The following is a 21,114-nucleotide window of genomic DNA, read 5'->3' as shown; positions in this document are numbered from 1 at the left end:
TACTCAAAAGTTTTAAGTTGTTGAAACTAAGAGAGACAACAGTTTGAATTAATCAATGAAACACTTTATTTGATTGAAACAGATCAATACAGTGAACTGCACATCCAATAAGAGAGAATTTGAATTTTGAAAAAAGACATAAAAACCCAACAAATCACACATTCACCATTACACAAAACCAAGACCAAATGACAAAAAAAATATATTTCCATCAATAATGTAGATACACCATAAATGTATGTGTGTGTGTGTGTGTGTGTGTGTGTGTGTTTGTGTGTGTGTGTGTAAAACAAAGAACTTCACTACTCACTGCACAGTAGATTTTTGAGTGATTGAATTTTGGGCCTTAAAGGAACATGCAGACATTTTGGGTTTTTACCTTATTCACCGTATCCCCCAGAGTTAGATAAGTCCATACATACCTTTTTCATCTCTGTGTGTCCTGTAACTCTGTCTGACGTACCCACCGCTAGCTTGGCTTAGCAAAAAGACTGGAAGTAAATGGCTCCAGCTAGCATACTGCTCCAAATAAGTGACAAATTAACGCGAACATTTTCCTATTTATATGTTGTGATTTGTATAGTCACAGTGTGTACAAATAACAAGGTGATATGAGACAGACATCTTTTAACAGTATACATACAGGAAACTATATTCTCAGATGAAGCACTGATACTTGGGCGGAGGGATTAGCACAACTCTCTCCTCACCAGGGGGCTTCTCTGGTGCTGCGAGCAAATCACTCCACCCAAGTAGCAGTGCTTCTATAGTTCCCTGTATGTATACTGTTAGAAGATGGCTGTGTCTCATATGACCTTGTTATTTGTATACGCTGTGACTATACAAATCACAACATATAAATAGGAAAATGTTTGCGTTATTTTGTCACTTATAGGGAGCAGTATGCTAGCTGAAGCCATTTACTTACAATCTTTGTGCTAAGCTAAGCTAGCGGTGGGTGCATCAGACAAAGTTACAGGACACACAGAGATAAAAATGGTATGTATGGACTTATCTAACTCTGGGGAATACAGTGAATAAGCTAAAAACCCAAAATGTTGGTGTGTTCCTTGAGGTGGGATACCTTCAGGGATTACTGTTAGGATCTCAATGGAGGTGTTGGCCAGTTCCGGTTCATCACAGTCCTAAAAACACAATAACATGAGATATTATTACACAATTCCACATTGATATACAACCTTGCATTTAGGTAGAAAACACAAAGCAGCCACTTTAGAAAGAAGGTTGATAGGTAGTCTTGATCAGGACCAATTGAGGGTATCTCACATCTGCTCATATTTACATCTGAAGAGGCATTAGCTGATGACAACAGTTAGCTATTCTACAATGTGATAACACAAACCTTGCACTCTATTGACAGTTCTGTAAAATGGATAAGCCATATTCAACAGGGAAACAACATATGAGAAGAAAAAATACCTACAATTCTAACAAGGCTTTGCTGTTGTCCCAGAGGACAGTTGACATTTTTGTACATAATCATTTCACTCTTACGCTGGTCATTTGTGAGATTAGTAGAACCCTCTCATTAACACCTGAAGATGTGTACCATTAAACAATCATGCAAACTGGTCAAGGGTTAAAAAAAGGTGAGAAGGGTATGCGAGGATGGTGGGGGAGTGGGTCATATGACGGATTCTTTTATGCTTGCTGCTAACAAAGCATCCTACCCTAATGGAAGCTTATGAAATGTACCCTCCGGCTAGTTTGACACATTAGCCTTATTGAGTTAGCCCTACCATTTGTTCCAAAAACGTGATAGAACAACACCTCCAATGTTTTTGTTGTAGCAAGATATTTTAAGACAACCTTTCTACTAGTAAGTCACCATTGTTTGTTTGACCCATAATGCATTATGGACCGTGACGTAGACCGGTCCAAGCACCGCTACAAACAAAAGGCAAATAAACTATAACATTATCAAGTAAAGCGATTACCTCAATTAGCGAGCGAAATGTCTGCCATTCAAGCCTTTCCAATTTGAGCCTCAACATGCCGTAAACACGGAGGAAGGTATATTTCGCTCGCTAACTGAGGTAATAGCTTATCTTGATAACGTTATTGTTTATTTGCCTTGTGTTTGTAGCAGCGCTTGGAGCCATCTACATCAGTCCAGAATGCATTATGGGTAAACATTTCTTAAAATATCGCTACAACAAAAACATTGGAGTGTTCTTCTATCACGTTTGTGGGGCAAAACATTAGGGCTAACCCAAAAAGGCTAATTTGTTAAACTAGCCAGAGGTCCTTTTAACTTAAATTTCCAATAAGCATAACCTATGCATTACACATTGTACTGAGCAGTAGGGCTGGGCGAGAAATCGACTGCGATTCTCATGCGCATTTCATCAGTAAAGCTGGCTCCGTGATTAATAGTAAATCACCATCACCTGCTTTCAGGTGGAGCAGCATTTACTACACAGAGCCGTATTTCACAGAGAAGCTCGGCAAAATCTCATGCATTATCAGAGGTGAAATTTCACGATTACGAACATGATTTTGCCTAGCTTCTCAGTAAAATACGGCTCTGTGTAGTAAATGCTGCTGCATTTGAAAGCAGGTGATGGCGACTTATTACTAATCATGAAACCAGCTTTACTGATAAGATACGCATGAGAATTGCAGTCAATTTATGGCCCAGCTCTACTCTACTACTGTGCAGTTTGCATTGCATGTCGAAATTGCATATGGCATATATGAAAATAATAGGCCACTTTTATGACACTGTTGTTTCCAAATCTGGAGGTGCTGTGGCATTTGCAATGCATGTGTTGTGACCCCTCTCGGCCATAGGGTTGCTGCGGTGACAGAATTTTCCCACCGGTTAATCGGTGCGTGACAACCCCGATGATACCGGTTTCACAGGGTGGGAGGGGCTTACTTTTTTAATTTGAATTAGATGCAACTGTTTAAATGCAGCGCTTGCGTAGGCTGTCTTAAAGGAATAGTCTACTCATTTTCAATATTAAACTATGTTATTACCTTAACTAAGAAGAGTTGATACATCCCTCTATCATCTGTGTGCGTGCACGTAAGCGCTGGAGCGCGCTGCGACACTTCGATAGCATTTAGCTTAGCCCCATTCATTCAGTGGTACCACTCAGAGATAAAGTTAGAAGTGACCAAACACATCAACGTTTTTCCTATTTAAGACGAGTAGTTATACGAGCAAGTTTGGTGGTACAAAATAAAACGTAGCGCTTTTCTAAGCGGATTTAAAAGAGGAACTATATTTTAATGCGGAATAGCACTTTTGAGAGTACTTCGACTCGGCGCAGTAACACCCTCCCTCTCCCATTATGAGAGGGAGAAGGGGAGCGGACTTTTCAGGCGAGTCGAAGTACTCACAAAAGTGCTATTACGCCATAAAATATAGTTCCTCTTTTAAATCCGCTTAGAAAAGCGCTACGTTTTATTTTGTACCACCAAACTTGCTCATATAACTACTCATCTTAAATAGGAAAAACGTTGATGTGTTTGGTCACTTCTAACTTTATCTCTGATTGGTACCATTGAATGAATGGGGCTAAGCTAAATGCTATCGAAGTGTCGCAGCGCGCTCCACCGCTTACGTGCAAGCACACAGATGATAGAGGGATATAGTTAGTTAAGGCAATAACATAGTTTAATATTGAAAATGAGTAGACTATTCCTTTAAATCTCATATGAATTTGCATGCAATGCGAGCGCAACAGCTGGTTTAATTAAGTGCTTGAGTCAATGTGCACAGGTACTTCAGAACCTGCCAGTCCCAAGGAGAGCATCCGGCTACTCCTCTATAAAGTGCTGCTTGAATGATGGGTTTATTATTATTTGTAATGAAAAACGCAACAACAAAACGATCTCGCTTACATTAAACATCATATATGTATATTATAACAAAAATGAGTAAGCATACGGCTTCTGCCATCGTCTGGTCAGTCGCTCACCTCACACACTCTGACAGGAATAAATGAAATCTGACACCGGCTGCTCTGTGATGATGCGCGTTCAGCTCTGCTGAATTCAGGCAGAAGACACATTCATGTTTGCTGTCTCTAACGAAACTAAATGATTTAATTACAAAAAAATATCAAAACGACGGTGAAAGACGGTGTCGCGGTGGGCAAGTGATCTAACCGGTAAGAGGCTGACACACTGGTAATCACCGTTACACCGACTATCGCGACAAGCCTACTCGGCCACTGTAAATTAGCACCTGAAACTACTTACAAAGTATGTCTTGAAGAAGTCTTTGTTCTCATCTCCAAGGAGGATGGGAAGGCCACGGAGGACTGCTGTTCACTTAGCAGTAACATCTGTATTCTGAAAGATAATTTCATACATAGCACCCATAAATGGTCAAGGACCATCAATTAACAGCTCTGAAAATACAATGTGGTTACACTATTTTGCTGACACCATTAAATCATTAATGTGCATGAGAAACTTACCCCCAGTGCGATTTGATGATGCAAATACGCCTTAAGTATCTGGCCGGTACATCCACCCTTGGACTTGAAAATGTCAAGACAGCGAGGAGTGTATTTGTCCAGTTCTTTGAAAAACTCGATTTTGAGGTTTTTGCTGGTTAAGCGAAAGAACTCTGACAGAACCTAAAGAAACAGACAAATGAGCATTTAATGAAGTCATTTTGGATGCGTTTTAATAACAAATCACTAGGTCACACTGGCCAGAAAACTAGTATTACACAAACCTCGAAAATGAATATATTACTGCAACTTGTGCATCCAATCAGCTCTAATGAACGCTTTCTTTGTAAGGCATAAAGGATACATGTATGTATATTGCCCTGCTACTCATTCCATTACAACAGGCTATCTGAATATAACAAATTGTATATGTATGTATTTTATGCTTAAAATTAGTCAAGGGGGTTGTATGGTTATTTGGTTCATATCATAACTTTCTATTCAGAAAGTTTCATTAATTGTGCATAATGACATGTGCAGCAACTGCATAGGTTTAGTATCTGGTATTTTTCAGTAATGCAGTTATTTTGGGAAAATTTTAAATAATTGCAGGCTGAGTTGAGGTGCCCTTAATTTTCTGCTTGGGCCAAAATGTTAAATAAATAACCTCAATTATTTTAAAATCACAAAAATACCAAATGCCCTTTCAATAGAAAAATATATCCCACCTTTAATATCGGAGCACATTAACAGTAAGTTACAAACCTTGAGCGGGAGCGTGAAGTGCACTTCCTGCTTGGCAGTCTCTGCATTAATGCTAATGTTAAAAACAGAAAAAAATATTCGAATCTCAAAATTAAAAATCGAATGAATATATGAATATTCTGATACAGACCTCCTGCTTAACAGCTGAGCTAGCAGATAAGTTAAAGTTTTACTGTGCCATCGCCAGTTATAGCCGATGCACGCAACAGTTAACAAGCACATTGCATTTGGCGATATGAATTCATATTTACAGTTTAAGAAATTTGAGATTTACAAGGTGGGACAATGACAAGGTGGTTAGCTAGCTTTAGCTTAAACCTTACCTCACAAACAAAACTCAGCTCAGAACATTAACAGAACATAGTCCTGACTTTACTAAATTGTAGAAATACATTTAACCTACAAACAGACTGAAGTATTACATACATGGCCTCTCCAAATTAACATTTTGCATGCTCTTACCTTCAAACCAAATCCAGACAAACGTTCTTTTTTTTTTTTTTTTTTTTTTTTTTTTTTTTATTGAACAAACATACAACATGACAAGACATCCAAAGAGATAAAATGTTAAGGAATTTGGGTTTACAATACACAAATAAAAAAAATAAAAATAATAAAAATAAATAAATAAAATAAGTAAATAATACTATTACAAAAATAAAATGAGACAGCATAGCTCAATGTTCAATTAACTTCAATTCTTTGGCATATAACAATGTATCTCTACATTTTTTGTTATCAATACATTGGATAGACTCAATATATACATCAAAGTCAATCATGAAAACTTTCAAGCAAGGTTTTAAATTATTTCTTCTACTTTTGTGAATATGAAATTTTCCAAATAAAATCATAATATTCATCATAAATTTAACAGATGGATTATTTGATTCAAAATACAAGATAACATCTTTGGATGTTAATTCACAATTATAACCAGACTTCTGTTGAAAGTGTATAGATAAATCTTCCCAGAATTTTTTGGAGTGACAACATTCAAAAAAAAGATGTAAAGTTCTTTCTGGCTCATCTGAGCAAAATGAACATTTTTCATCAATATCCATAAATTTTGATAAAGTATAATTACTAACATAGATATTATGAAGAATTTTCAGATGCACTTCTCGAAGTTTGTTAGATATGCAAAACCGAAAGGGAAGTAACCAAGCTTTTTTCCAAATAGTCTCTGGAAAACAACTGTCCCAAAAAAATTTCCCTCTAGGCTTAATACATCTCTTTTCATAAAATAGATTCCTAATAAACTTATTTGTGCATTTTTTACTATTAATATCCACCCCATTTAAATAAAGAACAGGATCTATTCTACAAATGTTAAGGGATGACATATGGCTTCTCATTAACATCAATAAACCTGTGGGAATGGCTTTAATTACAGAATAATATTCTCTGTATTTAATAGGAAATGCCCATTTAGTCATAAAATTTTCATAAGAAAGTAATTGAGCTGACTGATCAAAAAGGTCAGACACAAAATAAATTCCTTTATCCATCCAACTCTGTAAATAAATAGATTTCCGGTTAACTGTAATATAGGCATTATTCCACAAGATTGCTTTATGTGGAGAGAAGTTATGTACGTAACATAACTTCCAGGCCTTGAGAGCTTGTTGATAGAAATTGGATAACGCCACAGGCAATTTGTTAGTAGAATAATCACACATTAACAAAAAACGTAAACCTCCAACCTTCTTGAAAACATTGTATGGTATAAAAAACCATATTGAGTCTGATTTAAGGAGACAGTTTCTGAGCCATTTGACTTTGAAAGTATAGTTTAAATCAAAAAAATCCAAAAGCTCGAATCCCCCTTCATTCCTTGGAGCCTGCAGAACTTCCTTTCTTAAATGATGATGTCTATTTCTCCAAACAAATTTAGTAAATAAATCATTAATTTTCTTACAAATTGAATCTTGAACAAAGAGGGATAATGCCGGATAAACAAACCTAGATACCCCTTCTACCTTGGTTAGAAGGACTCTACCTATAATAGTCAAGTCTCTTTGAAGCCAGTTATTAAATATTTTTTGGGCTTTTGCAAGTTTAGGGGAAAAATTTAGTTCTTGTCTCTCCACTTTATCTTTTGTAACATTTATTCCTAAATACTTAATCTTATTTTTTACTGGGATGTTACATAACATTATTTCATTTGATTCATAAAGGCACATTATTTCACATTTTGTTACATTTAACCTTAAACCAGAAGCAACAGAAAAGGTGTTTACTAACTGTAAAGCTGCAGGCAACTGTTCTTTATCTTTCAAGAAAAGAACAGTATCATCTGCCAGCTGAGTCAATCTAATCTGTTTGTTGAAGATGGTAATTCCTTGAACAATTGGAGAATTCAAAACTTTAATGGACAGAAACTCTACTACAATAAGAAATAAAAAAGGGGATATAGGACATCCTTGACGCACTCCTCTACAAATGGGAAATCTTTTAGAAGTGTTTGGATATAAATTAATAGAACTATTAATACCTCTGTGAAACATTTCAATTATAGAAACAAATCTTTCCCCAAAACCAAACAATTTAAGTGCCCTATACATAAATTGATGTTCAATAGTGTCAAAAGCTTTATGGAAATCAAGAAAAACAATTAAAGCCTCTGATTCCACCAAATTTGAATAGTCTAATAAATCCAAAATCAGTCTAATGTTCCAGCTTATATGCCGACCAGCCATGAACCCGATTTGACACTCATTTATAATTTCGTTTAGACCTTTTTTTAAACGAACCGCATAAACACGAGATAACAATTTATAATCTACATTTAATAAAGTTATAGGTCGCCAGCTATCCAAAATCAAATGATCTTTATCTGGTTTTGGGAGTAAGGTTATTAGTCCCTGTTTCATAGTAGTTGATAATTCATTTGATTCAATACATTCCTTATACATTTCAAATAATGGATTTTCAATAATATCCCAAAAACAGAGATAAAATTCAACTGAGAGACCATCTGTGCCTGGCGATTTATTTTTTTTCATTGAACGAATAGCTGTAACCAACTCTTGCTTCCCTAGTTTTTCATCACAAAGGTCTCGAAATTGAGTCGAAATAGATGGGACCCATTGCTTAACTGATTCAAAGAAGCCAGAACATTTATCCAAATCAAATTCAGATTCATATAAATGGGAGTAAAAGGATTCAACATAATTTGCAATCAATTTTGGATTTGAAGTGGGTACATCATCAATTTTAAGAGAGGAAATCATTTGTCTTTTATAATTTCGTTTTTCTAATGAAAAAAAGTAGCTCGTGTTCTTTTCCCCCTTTTCTAACCACTTTGCTCTGGAACGAATAAATGCTCCTTTTGCTGTATTGATATAAATCTGATCAATTTGAGTTTTTAATGTCTCCAATCTTACTTTTTCATCTTCTGTAAGGTTATCTTTTTTCAAAAGTAAGTTTAATTCTATCATAAGTGCCTTTTCCTTATTTAGTTGATCATTTTTAACTAATTTACTAAAATTTACGGCAGACTGCCTAACTTTAAATTTAAATAACTCCCATTTCTTCACATGTGACATTTGCTTACTCCCAAAAATCTGTTGAGCGTCTTCTCGAACTTGTGTAATAAAGCCCTCATTATTAAGCAATTTGTTATTTAATTTCCAATAGCCTCGCATACTATTATTTTTAATATCACAACCAGAGAGTACCAAAATAATCATTTTATGATCCGAAAGAGGTGCATGAGAATAAGTAACCTCAGTAACATACTTAACACATCCTGGGTCAATTAACCATAAATCAATCCTTGACTGTAAGGACCTAGAGGAGTTACTCCATGAGTAATCCCTTTCGTTAAAGTTCAAGAATCTCCAAATATCCACTATAGAAAAATGGGTACATAGAAAGGTAGTAAATTTAAACTTTGAAGAAGGTGTCGTATGTGGAGGGAAACGATCTAAGAAATCATCAGGGGCATCATTAAAATCACCGCCCATTATCAAAAAAGCATTTTGATATTTCCCCATTAATACTGATACAGATTGTGTGATCTCTTTAGACATATTTTTAGCTTGACCTGAAGAATTATGACCATAAACATTCCCCAAAACGAATACAGAGTTATCCAGTTTAACAACCAAAAGTAACCATCTACCTTCTTTGGAGGTAACAGATTCCAATACGTCACCTTTGAACTTATTCAGAAGAATAGCGACACCTGCTGAATGATGAGAAGCATGACAACAGAAGAGTTTGTCTCCCCACTGGGAATGCCACCATTTAACATCAGTTTCACATGAATGAGTCTCTTGAAGAAAAATTATATTTGCATTTGTACGCCTAACAAAAATAAACATGGACTTCCTTTTAGTGCTGTCTCGTAAACCCCTAACATTAATAGAAATAATCTTTAAACAACTAAAAACAAAATCAGACATAAATAATCTTAATTGGATGTCAGAACAATGATATATAAGAACCCTGAAACAATTAAATAACAACCAGTCGGTAGTGATCCACTCCAAACTTCGAAGAGTGACATCACCTGGACGAACGTTGGTGACTCAAAGACTGAGCACGATATTTCAAATTCAGCTGCCAGCACAGCCATTAATAACTACAGTCAATATTCATCTTGATATTCGTCAACAGACAGTTTTTCACCGTCAATAAAAGCATCTGCTCCACGAAAGTAAGCTCTCTTCCCCTCTTCTCTCGCCGCCTTTACCTTTGGCCATAGCAACTTCCTCTGTTGTCTTTCTGCAAATGTCAGGTCCTCTGCCAGGCGAATACCTCTTTCCTTAAGTGCAGAATGATCCCGCGCAGCTTTCCAGACTTTCTCTCTGTAGGTCCGGAGCGCGAACTGGATGATGACCGGTCTAGGGCGATTACCACCCGTCCCGGGACGTCCAATCCTGTGGATCGTGTCAACGCAAAATCGGATGTCATCTACCTCGTCCGGGGTCAGAGTCTTTAAAATGTCAAGCACTTTGGATCTAAGGTTTTCTCCTTCCGTTTCTTTAAGGTTGTTTAGCCTTAAATTCCATCTTCTACTGTAAATCTCGGCTTGATCACATTTGACTTGAACCATCCGGACAACCTGGTCGATTTGCGACACCTTGTTCTCGTTATGTTTGACCCTTGCCGATAGCGACTTCATCTCCTCGGCCACGAAATCAGCCGTTTTTGAAAGATTTACAATAGCGACCGAGTTCTGGGTTATTTGTTGTTCCATTGCTGAAAAGCGATCCGTGAGGGCATTGACAGCGCGAAGTATATCGGCATTAGAGACTTGGGATTCTTCATGACAGGGTTTTTTTGAGAGAGGACTGGCCGCTGGAGTATTTGGAGATAAATCCAAGTCTCCAGCTGATGCTTCAAAAAGCGAAGAATGTAACTTTCTGTCCTTGTTCTTTGGCATTTTGAAAGTTTTGCACGCTGGCAGGCAATGTGGATCATCAAATAAGTCACCGTCTTCTGTTTAGGTTTTTATTAATAAACTAAAAGCATTCTCCTTTAATGATAGGTCTCACACCTCACCTTGTACAGTACAAGTTCGCCCAGATGATGCAAACTCAACGAAAAAATCTCAGAGCTCGTACCAACACAACCGTTCAGGTCGCCATCTTGCGCGCCCCCCCCAGACAAACGTTCTTTTGCCGCGTGATGGTTCAAATCCAACGTCTCAGGAGGAACTGCGCATGTGCAATCTCTTCTTCGTTGATTTGTATTGGCGGTTGGCATCCAGCATGGTGCATTACCGCCACCAAGTGTTGGGAGTGTGTGGAGACACTAATACTTCTCAAGTAAAGGTTACTGAAGTATGATAAGTTTAATTACTCTCCTCACCAAAATGCTGTGTCAACTTATTGTAAGCTAGTAGAGTCAACAAATTATGGAGCAACTAGTTATGATCACTATTTATTTTTAAGTAAAGTTAGCTATTACATTTTACAGTGTAGTGTTGTTGCCGTTGTCATGTCATGGAGACGCTGTGTTTTTTCTTACGAAAGGCAAAATACTTTGTTTGGCCTTCCAATAGAGGAAACAATAAGAAATCAATGGTTAGGTTTTATTTACTTTGGTTGTGTTTTGCACATTTTCCTGAACATTTGGAGAGTACTGGATGTGCACAAAGTTTGCAAGTACAGTCTGGTTGGTTCTTCTAATTCACCGCCGATGGTTTCATATTTAAAGAGCACCTATTTTATTGCTAAAAAACAAGGTTATTTTGTGTATTTGGTATAATATAATGTGTTCACGTGGTTTATGGTTAAAAAACACATTATTTTCCACACACCGTACATTCTTGTAGCTCCAGAGTTCACTGTCTATCTGACGATTCAAACACGAGTTCTGTGCAGTGCAGAGTAGCGCGTGTTGTTTGTCGTTTCTACGATCACAAATGCAGACATGGTTTTATGTCTTTATATCCTTACTGATCTGTGAAGTTCTGCTCAAGTCGCATTGGTAAAGTTGATCAATCAACTTAAACATCTGTGTTGTCTGGATCAGATTCGGGCTCTTTTTGATAAAGTAGTAAAAACAATATCATCTCCTTTCACTATTGCTTTGGGAGGTGATCTTTCAAACATGGTAAGAGCGTCACAATTTCATTTGTGCCGAGATGCAACCTTCCGATCTCTCTGATGAAGCCAATACAGAAGTTACTTAAACTGCAGTTCTTCGACTGGCCACTAGAGGCTCCAAATGGGACTCAATTCCCATAGACCCCCATATTAAAATGCCCAACTTTATAGAAGAAATATATGTTAACAGCTTGGTACAAAAAATGTTTTTGGTCTATATAGTTACTTTTGCCTTTCATTACAACTGTGAGGGGGTTGAATTTTTCGTAACTCATCCGTTTAAATTATATAAATTATATGAAGTTCTACATAATTAAAAGGCGTGGCCACTTGAGTGACAGGTAAACTGACACTGTCGTTTTGGGATATCCGTGAGTGATGCAAGATGGCGACGGCAGGCTCCGACAACTATTGGCTTTAAAAACGATCTTCAGAAACCTATGTGTGACGTCACAGACACTACGTCCATCTTTTTTACAAGTCTATGATTTGCATACTGATTTGCGTATTTGGCCAATCACAATGCATTGGCCAATCGGATCACAGCGCGCTTACTCAGAACAGTGAGCTTTGTACATAAGGACACTTTACAGAAAGGCAAGGCATAAATGAGCTACAACAATGCAAAAATGACTTTCTTACTTAGTATTTTTCTCTTGTTTTCAGTAGAAATATCTTAAAATTATTAAATAAAGATGTATTTTCTTGATAAGCAAAATGACTTAAGAAAATAAATCTAGTTTTTAGACAAAAACTATACAATTTAAGTGAATTTGTGCATAAAACAAGCAAAAATAGCTGCCAATGGGGTAAGCAAGATTTTCTTGCATTTTTCTTGAATTTAGTGTTTAAGAAAAATGTTCACGATTTTTTGCTTGTTTTATGCACAAAATCACTTAAATTTGATATTTTTTGTCTTAAAACCAGACTTATTTTCTAGGGTCGTTTTGCTCATCAAGAAAAATCATCTTAATTTAAGAATTTTTAGATATTTTTACTGAATACAAGACAAAAATACTAACACAAGACAAAACTAAGAAACTTTTTTCTTGAAAATAATTTTTTGCAATGTAGTTTTTATACCAAACATTTTGTGGATAAAACAGGCAAAAATCTGCCAATGGGGTAAGCTAATTTTTCTTGATTTTTTTTATTTATTTAGTGTTTAAGAATTTTTTTTTCCTTGTTTTGTGCACAAAATCACTTAAATTTGATATTTTTGATTTAAAAACTAGACTTATTTTCTTGGGTCGTTTTGCTCATCAATTTTTAGATATTTTTACTGATAACAAGACATAAATACTAAGATTTTTTTTTCTTTTGCAGTGTATGTGGAAAATAATGAACCATAAACCACTCAAACACATTGTATTACACCAAATAAACAAATAACTTTCTTTTTAGCAAAGAAATATTTGCCCTTTAAGCACTGTATACATGCCTAAATATACATTTGTACTTTTGATCTTCACTTTTTCTTTTGTTCGTTCTTTCTTCCTCTTTTTCGTATATCAATCCTTCTGTTTATCTATCTATACTATCCAACACACACATCAGATTTCCTTCAGCCCCTCGAGTTAACAGACCATGAATAATTACTACAACCCACAACTCTAACAGCTACACACTTTTAGTCACACAAATCTGTCATGACTGACCACTCTTCACATATACGCTTGAGTTATGAGTGGCCGTGTAAAAACCCTGTACACTCAATTAACACTAAACCAGCTCTAGTTATGACAAGACAAGTGACTTTTCTATTCATAGCTTTTCTCAAACCTTTTAGGTCAATCATGGTGTGTTTGTGTGTGCATGACTTTTGCATGATGCAAATTAGGGTTGTAAATCCTAATTCATCGCAGTTTATTGCGATACGATCCAGTATCGATCATTGGTGCATCGAACATTTCTTAGATACTGTTACGGTTCGATTTGATTAACTTATCAATACTTTAAAATGCATTTTTCAAATACAAAATATTTCCAAATATTTCTTTGAAAATGTACGCTTTGGCGGAAATGCATAGATGGACTGTCAAAATAAAGGTACCTCATATCGATATTTTATATGTGGCATCGATCCAAATTGATGTTTTGTTACATCCCTAATGCTAATAAATATTTTTGTACAGTTCTCATAAAAAAGGGTAAGCACACAGTTGACGGTACCTATTGACTTCCATAGTAGGAAAAACAAATACTGTGGGTACCACCAACTATGTGCTTATATTCTATTGTGTTTAATAGAAGAAACTTATACAGGTTTTAATTTTTGGATGAACTATGAGCGACATGCTAGATGCTTGCCTCACTTTGTGTTGGGATGATTATTTAACCAAACTTTTACTGAGTCATCTTTTTTTTTCAACAAGGCAATAACTGTCCAGCAAGATTGTGATGAGAAATAAAAGGGACGTGTTTCGTTACATAGCTATAAGCGATAAAGCCACATTGATTCAACGGTTGATGTCTTGGTTTGAATGTGATGACTGGACCAGTTTCTGATTGAGTCTCTAACATCCGTCCAGAAGAGTTTCGACAAACTGTGTCTCTTCAATGCTATCGGTTTGCTTGAAATGAGAGCGGCTTTCATCTCCTTGTATGGGAAATACAATTTCTAAGGGTGGCAACGGACACATCCTAGCAAGCAGCTCAGCAAAATTTGGGCTGAACTTTTAATAGCCTAAAAACTGAAGTTTTACCAAATTCAAGTTTATTTCCAGTCTATAATTCGAGTTTATGGTGGTTATTGCTTGCTGGGACACTTAATTCAGTCTGAACAATGATTCCTCTTTAATAAATAATGCAGACAGGATATTTATACGTTCATGTCCCTTTTGCACACAGACGAAAAGATGATTTAGGATTTAAAGCCATTTCAAAGTTCACACGCACAGATGTGTTTTTTTATATCACTATTAATATAAAATGTGTGACTTATATCACCCCACATGGAGTCTCACTTATTTCAAAAAAGATAAATGTATAAGTATAGCTCGAGGTTTACCCAATGATCTGCTATGTGTGCCTTTAGAAAGTAAAAAATTGCTGTACGGGACATGTTGTGCAGAAAGTCCTTATATGGTGATGGTTTGGGCGTGTATTATGCTAATTTGCAACTGCAGGTATGTTCCTTTAATTATAATAATCTGAATTACAGTAAACTTTATCCAACAGAACCATACAACATTTTGCACCCAAAGACTGCACTGAGCTCCAGTAGTGATATGAGCTCTGGTGTACAGCGTGTTAATAGTTAAGTTAATGATTTGTAATGTAATCTAGGTGTAGGAAATCCCCCAGTCGGTTCATTAAACCATCAAACATATTTTATTTCAGGAAGGACGGTCATTTTAGTTCAACAGAACAACATGAAACGAGAGAGAGAGACCCAGAGTAAAATTTTATTTGCTCATAGTTTGCTTTCATAGCTATAAAGTTAGATAGTTATCAGTTGTTTTAGTATAACTTCGTCCCAGATGTTTCTCCTAAAATTGCTCAGATGAGAATGAGAAATGCAATAAGAATGTGGAGTTATAAATGTTTCATTTCACTGAATATTGAATTTTGATTTCAGACTTGGCAAATCTGAGCTCATTGTTGAGATCTTTTCTAAAACTCCAGTGGAGACACAAATTACATTTTTGAGATTCTTTTATCCAGGAAAAAATATTTTTATTACAAAAGTTTTTTATTTTTACTTTGATCTCACGGCTATCAAGAAAAGATTTAAGATTTTAAAGAGATCTGATCAGAGATTAGTTTTAGGGGAGATAAACTGTACATATACAGTGGGTGTTGATTAGATGGTCCCTCTCGTCTCCTCTGACTCATTTTCATACGCTGTGAATGTTTAGAGATCAAGAGTAAAGCGTATTATTGTCTTTAAAGCCAAAAGGCATTTCGATGAAAAACAACTGAATTATATCTTTTGAAAGCAGCTTTATCCTTACCGATATGTGCACAATTCTGTTTTGATTTGGTATATTTTAGTAATTAAAAAAATACCTTCTTAGTTTGTTTTATTAACCACCCAGCCATTGAATCATTTGAATGATCAAACACCAAATAAATAAAATAAGTTATCAAAATCTTGAATAAACAGGTAGGATTCTCTGCTCTAACAGAGCATTCACACGTTGCCATGTGTTGCCGAACTGAATTTTGGATCCGTCGGTGCCGTGTCACAATCGTTGCTCGCAGTAGAAGTTGAACATTTCTCAACTTTTCAAGCGGCAACGTGTGCGTCAGCCAATCAGATCGCCTTATGCAAATAACCTAGGCAGAGCCAGCCAATTGCGTTTATGGAAGACCACAGCATGTGATTGGCTGTTGGCCACGCTTCAGACAAGCCTTCCATCAAGTGTTAACGCTTTCGCCCCGTGTGAATGTACCGTTAAACCCTGGGGGCGTGTCCGCTGTTGGCGCTGAAGCCACGCCCACTCTGCAGTCCATAACTCTGACCGCTCTATCGCCATCTCTGATTGAAATATATGTGATTTGCGGAGTGATGTTATGTGCTTCGCCCCGCGGATGACTCTGATGTCTGTTATCACCGCTTCAGAGCGGATCGTTTTACATCCACATCCTAGTACATCCACATCTGAAAACGATGGACTCATATTAGTTATCTATTTTTAACCATCCACCCGACGGATGTGCCGCCAAGCCACGTGGGAAACACTGAAGTGAAGTAATATATCTGCCGCATTTGTCCTGACTAAATGATAACGCAAGTGTCTCTGCTCCAGTATTTAATAACTTTAGATGTAAGAAAGCCTGGCTGATATTGAGTCTTTTTTTAGCTCGCAGTTTGAGTTTGCAGTGTTTTAACACATGATTCCCTAGATGTAATAAATGGACATATTAAGATGTCGTTCCCCAGATGATCGTCTTTTGAAACTTTACAGATTAAACGCCGCCATCTCGATGACACGATTAAACTCTAAGCAACTGTTTTCTGAACAAGCTACGATGAAGCGGCCGGCTCCTCTTCTTTGTTTACGGACGTGACGACTTTACGCAAAAACGAATTGCGCTTTTTAAACGTTTTCCCGGAAAACCGACTATTATAAATCATTATTATAAGCTTACCATTTTTTTTCGACATATTCAATAACTGTTTTTGTTCATTTTTAAAGGGGACATTTCACAAGCCTTTTTTAAGATGTCAATATCATATAGATTCAGTATAACAATTGCCACTGTAGGTGTGAGCAAAAATTTGCAGTTTTGGGTGTGTCCTTAAAATGCAAATGAGCTGATCTATTTACTACATGGCAGTGCCATGATTAGTGCAGATTAGGGGTGGTATTATCATAATAAGATCCCCTTCTGACATCACAAGGGGAGCCAATTTTCTATGAGCTATTTTTTCACATGCTTACAGAGAATGGTTTACCAAAGCTAAGTTACTGGGTTGATCTGTCTGATTTTTAAGATATGTCTCCTTTAACTAAAATAAAGGGTTACGAATTGCACCTTTAACTTTCAAATACCGTTACAATCTAGATGCTCACAAATGTGTTATGGGCGGGGCCATGCTCAGTGGCTCCAGTGCATCATCGAGCCACCATTTTAGCCCCGCCCAAATGATCCTGAACATAGAAATGTGGATAAACTGTTTAAAAAACATTTATAATGTGTTTAAAACAAATCACAGTGTAATAAATTAATGTCTTTGTCTTAGATTTAATTTTAGCGTAATTTCTCTATTTTTAAAATATCATCTTGAATAATTTTCTGGAAAATGTACTTGAATAAAATGGTAGCGTTATATTGTAACGTATATATACTACATTTAATTTCCAAAGGTTATCTTCAATTTAATGTAAAAGCTAAAAGAAAATGTTCATCTAACCCTTTATTTTTGTTTTAATTTTTCAATATTTTCTTTCATAAAAAAGACTAAATAAAATAATGACACAAAGCTCATAGACACAAAGCTGTTATGGCTTTAGTATATCCGGGATTGATTACAGTTCACTTATGACCCCTGTATTCCTAAAAGTTTTACTTTTTAAACCCTAAATTATTTACTTTGTATTAAAACTAAAAGCATCTCTTTACATATAGCATCGCCACAAAGAGTATATCATGTCATTTCATGTTTAACAGAAAACAAGGTTGGAACATCTTAAGGATGAATCAATATTTTTTGGCAATTCTTTTGGATGAACTGTGTGCAAAATGGTACAAAAAGCATAATTTTACAGTAAGCACAGCCCACGCTTTCTTTTATATACAGTATCTTGTCCTATATAATTCAGGGCATTCATCGCAAATATGACTCCTACAGTACGCTACTTTTCTCAGACAATGACCTCAATAAGGGTTGTCATGGAGATGCTACACTATAGAGATGTGATGTCCTCGTTCTCATATGACCTCTCAATCAGCCAATCGGAGGCGATTCATTACATCACTCAACATCAGCCAATCACAAGACACCACACAAATATGATCCTTTAAGCAAATCATATACAAGGTGACATGAGTTCATTAGGAAAATCACAAAGCGACATTTACATTAAAAGGAAAAGGACAGGACAGGTCCATGACTAAGGTGTTTTTGCATTTTTCCAAAATAAATGAGGAAATATCTGATGGATAACCTGCTTACGTCTGTGTGCTTCCTACTGGCAGGAAATACGAGTGAGTCATTGCGATAAGGAAAGAAATGTACAAAGCAAAACGGTTTCAGGGCAGACGGGTTGAAAATGAATATTGCAACAACATGAAACCGCATTTAGTTGGGTTCACGCTTGTCTGTCATTAAACATAATTCAAGCTCATCCTTGGAGACAAACACAAAGCAGTTCTGGCATTGATATTAATGTTTATGGTTTAGTGATCATTATGTTTACATAGATTTTAGAAAAATACATAATGATAAAGTATATAAACATTCTGTAAGCAACTGTAAGCAATTTTATGTTTAAAAGACGTCTAGTCGTCCAAACACAACCCAGATGTCTAGGCTACAATTTTACTGCCAGTAAAAATTTATTAGACGTCAAACCATAGCCCAGAATAATCAATAAATAAATCAATCAAACGACTTTGCTTAAATGATGGAATATCAAAGCTGCAACTACAGTAACAATTATTTAATTAAACAGTAACAGTTTAACATAAATATTTACTCAGTTAGATTTTTTATTTAATGTAGCTAAATAAGGCAATTAATTTACTTTTAAAAGTGCAAAAGCCACACAATTTTACTAATATAATCTTTTTGATGTTGATATTTTAAGTCTTACATTAAAAATGTTTGTGCAGCTTTTAAAGGTGCAGTGTGTAATTTTTAGAAGGATCTCTTAACAGAAATGCAAAATAATATATAAAACTATATTATCAGGGTGTATAAAGACCTTTCATAATGAACCGTTATGTGTTTATTACCTTAGAATGAGACGTTTTTATCTACATACACAGAGGGTCCCCTTGCATGGGAGTAATTTTGTGCCGCCATGTTTCTACAGAAGCCTTTAACGGACAAACTGTGAGACAAAGTTGTCTTCGACAATGACGTGATTGTCTGGTGGCAGCTACCGTAGCTTCTCTATGTGTTTCAAAAGCAAGGGGGGAGCAGTGGACTGAGCCGTTGGTTGCAATTCGCAACCTCACCACTAGATGCCGCTAAAATGTACACACTGCACCTTTAAATAGATGAACATCTTTAAATGTCAAAATAATGAAAACCTAACAACAATAAAACAAATACAAACTCACTTATATTAAAGGACAAAATGAAACTTTTACTAGCCAGCGTTCGTTTGCGCTTTTGCTTCTGTCATTGTCCTGCCAGGGTTGCCAGATCTCTATAACAAATCCAGCCTAATGGCCACTCAAAATTACTCCAAAAGCATCCCAATGACTATTCTTAACTAATGAACCAAATCCTTCAATCTCTAACTTGCAGAAACAGTAAAAAAGCCCAATTCAGGACCTGGCAACCGTGCCTTGATAAATGTGCACTGTATGAAGAAAAAGTACCTGACTCTGAGCAGGTAGCTCAACATATTGTGTTGACCCAAGGACAACATTTTTGTAAATAAGACCTAAACCTCAACCCTAACCATAACTGAACCCTAAAATCAGACTGAAATAAAACATAATGGTGCCCTGCGGAAATCAGCCACTTGCCAAAATCAGGAGAGCCATGACGAATCAGCACATGACTTTAATTGTAAGTGCACAGCTCGCGCTGTAGTGGCAACATGTGACGTCACAGACAAACTAATCGATGATGAAATTCGTTGACAATGAATGTCATTATCAATTTTCATCGATTTTATCAATTGGTTGTTGCATCCCTTAACACCTCACAAGTTATTTTGGCAAAAACGACATGTAACCAAATTCAAGTTTATTTTAGCTTGAAGTGGGTAACTCGAATACCTAGATGGTGAAATCCCTTTGATTCCTTGAGTAACAATATCTGCCAAATGTTGATTTACTATCAAATCAAGGCATAGCCATGGCTTAGCATAAAGGACCATGGCATGTGACGAAACTTGGCATTGGGTTTGAGGTTAACATGGGGGCCTGTTGATGGATTGATTCATGTGTTTGTTTCTTTATGAAGTTCACAGCATTTATGTGTTGCGTGTCAGGTTGTCTGTGTACTTGTGAGAGCAAACCCCTTGTATATTACAGTGTCAGCGCACATTGTCATCTTTTCAGCGAGTGAGTGAATGTGAGTGTTTATCACGTGTGTTGTGTTGGTGGTGTGCATTCATATTCGTGCATTTTTGACTGTAACAAACACAGCACATCAACCGCTCAAAACAATTATGTGACCCAGACTATGAAAGTACATAAAATGATTCTACATAATGTGCAGGACATTTCATGAAAATATAACCTTGATATCTTTATTACAGAATTTAAAAAATATTTACACAGAATTAAAAAAATGTCATAAAACCGGTGCCCCCCTGGCACAATCTTGCTGCCCCCAGTGAGAACCACTTCTCTAAAGCCATTGGAATATATAGCATCAGATCTCAGTGCCCTCTAGTGGAAGTGAAGTATACAACAATATATAAACAAACATTGAGGTGGCACTTAAAGGGATAGTTCACCAAAAAAATAAAAATTCTGTCATCATTTACTCATGTTGGCACCCAATCAGATCTGGGGCACTATTCACTTCCATGGTATTATTCCTCTTGTGAAAGTGAAGTATACAACAATACAAAAACAAACACTGAGGTGGCACTTAAAGGGATAGTTCACCAAAAAAATAAAAATTCTGTCTTCATTTACTCATGTTGGCACCCAAGCAGGTCTGGGGCACCATTCACTTCCATGGTATTATTCCCCTTGTGAAAGTGAAGTATACA

The 21,114-nt window shown here is 36.2% G+C and overlaps 2 long non-coding RNA genes across 3 annotated transcripts in view; both read right to left on the bottom strand.

Moving 5' to 3' along the window:
• The window catches only part of LOC135779406 (uncharacterized), a 66,151-nt gene that overhangs the window by 31,494 nt on the left and 13,543 nt on the right, over positions 1-21,114 (bottom strand). The window lies entirely within an intron of this gene.
• Positions 1,012-5,705, bottom strand: LOC135779215 (uncharacterized). Of its 2 annotated transcripts, XR_010544717.2 has the most exons (5): positions 5,661-5,705; positions 5,199-5,250; positions 4,455-4,616; positions 4,234-4,326; positions 1,012-1,145 (listed from the first exon to the last, which is right to left on the bottom strand). It is a non-coding gene; the product is annotated as an uncharacterized lncRNA (long non-coding RNA). The 2 variants fall into 2 exon arrangements; XR_010544718.1 differs by lacking the exon at positions 5,199-5,250 and having other exon boundaries at positions 5,661-5,701.

Source organism: Paramisgurnus dabryanus, chromosome 1 (genome assembly GCF_030506205.2).
Source record: "Paramisgurnus dabryanus chromosome 1, PD_genome_1.1, whole genome shotgun sequence".
NCBI classification, from domain to species: Eukaryota; Metazoa; Chordata; class Actinopteri; order Cypriniformes; family Cobitidae; genus Paramisgurnus; species Paramisgurnus dabryanus.
The sequence above is the reverse complement of the archived record's forward strand: the minus strand, read 5'-3'. Positions and strand labels throughout refer to the sequence as shown.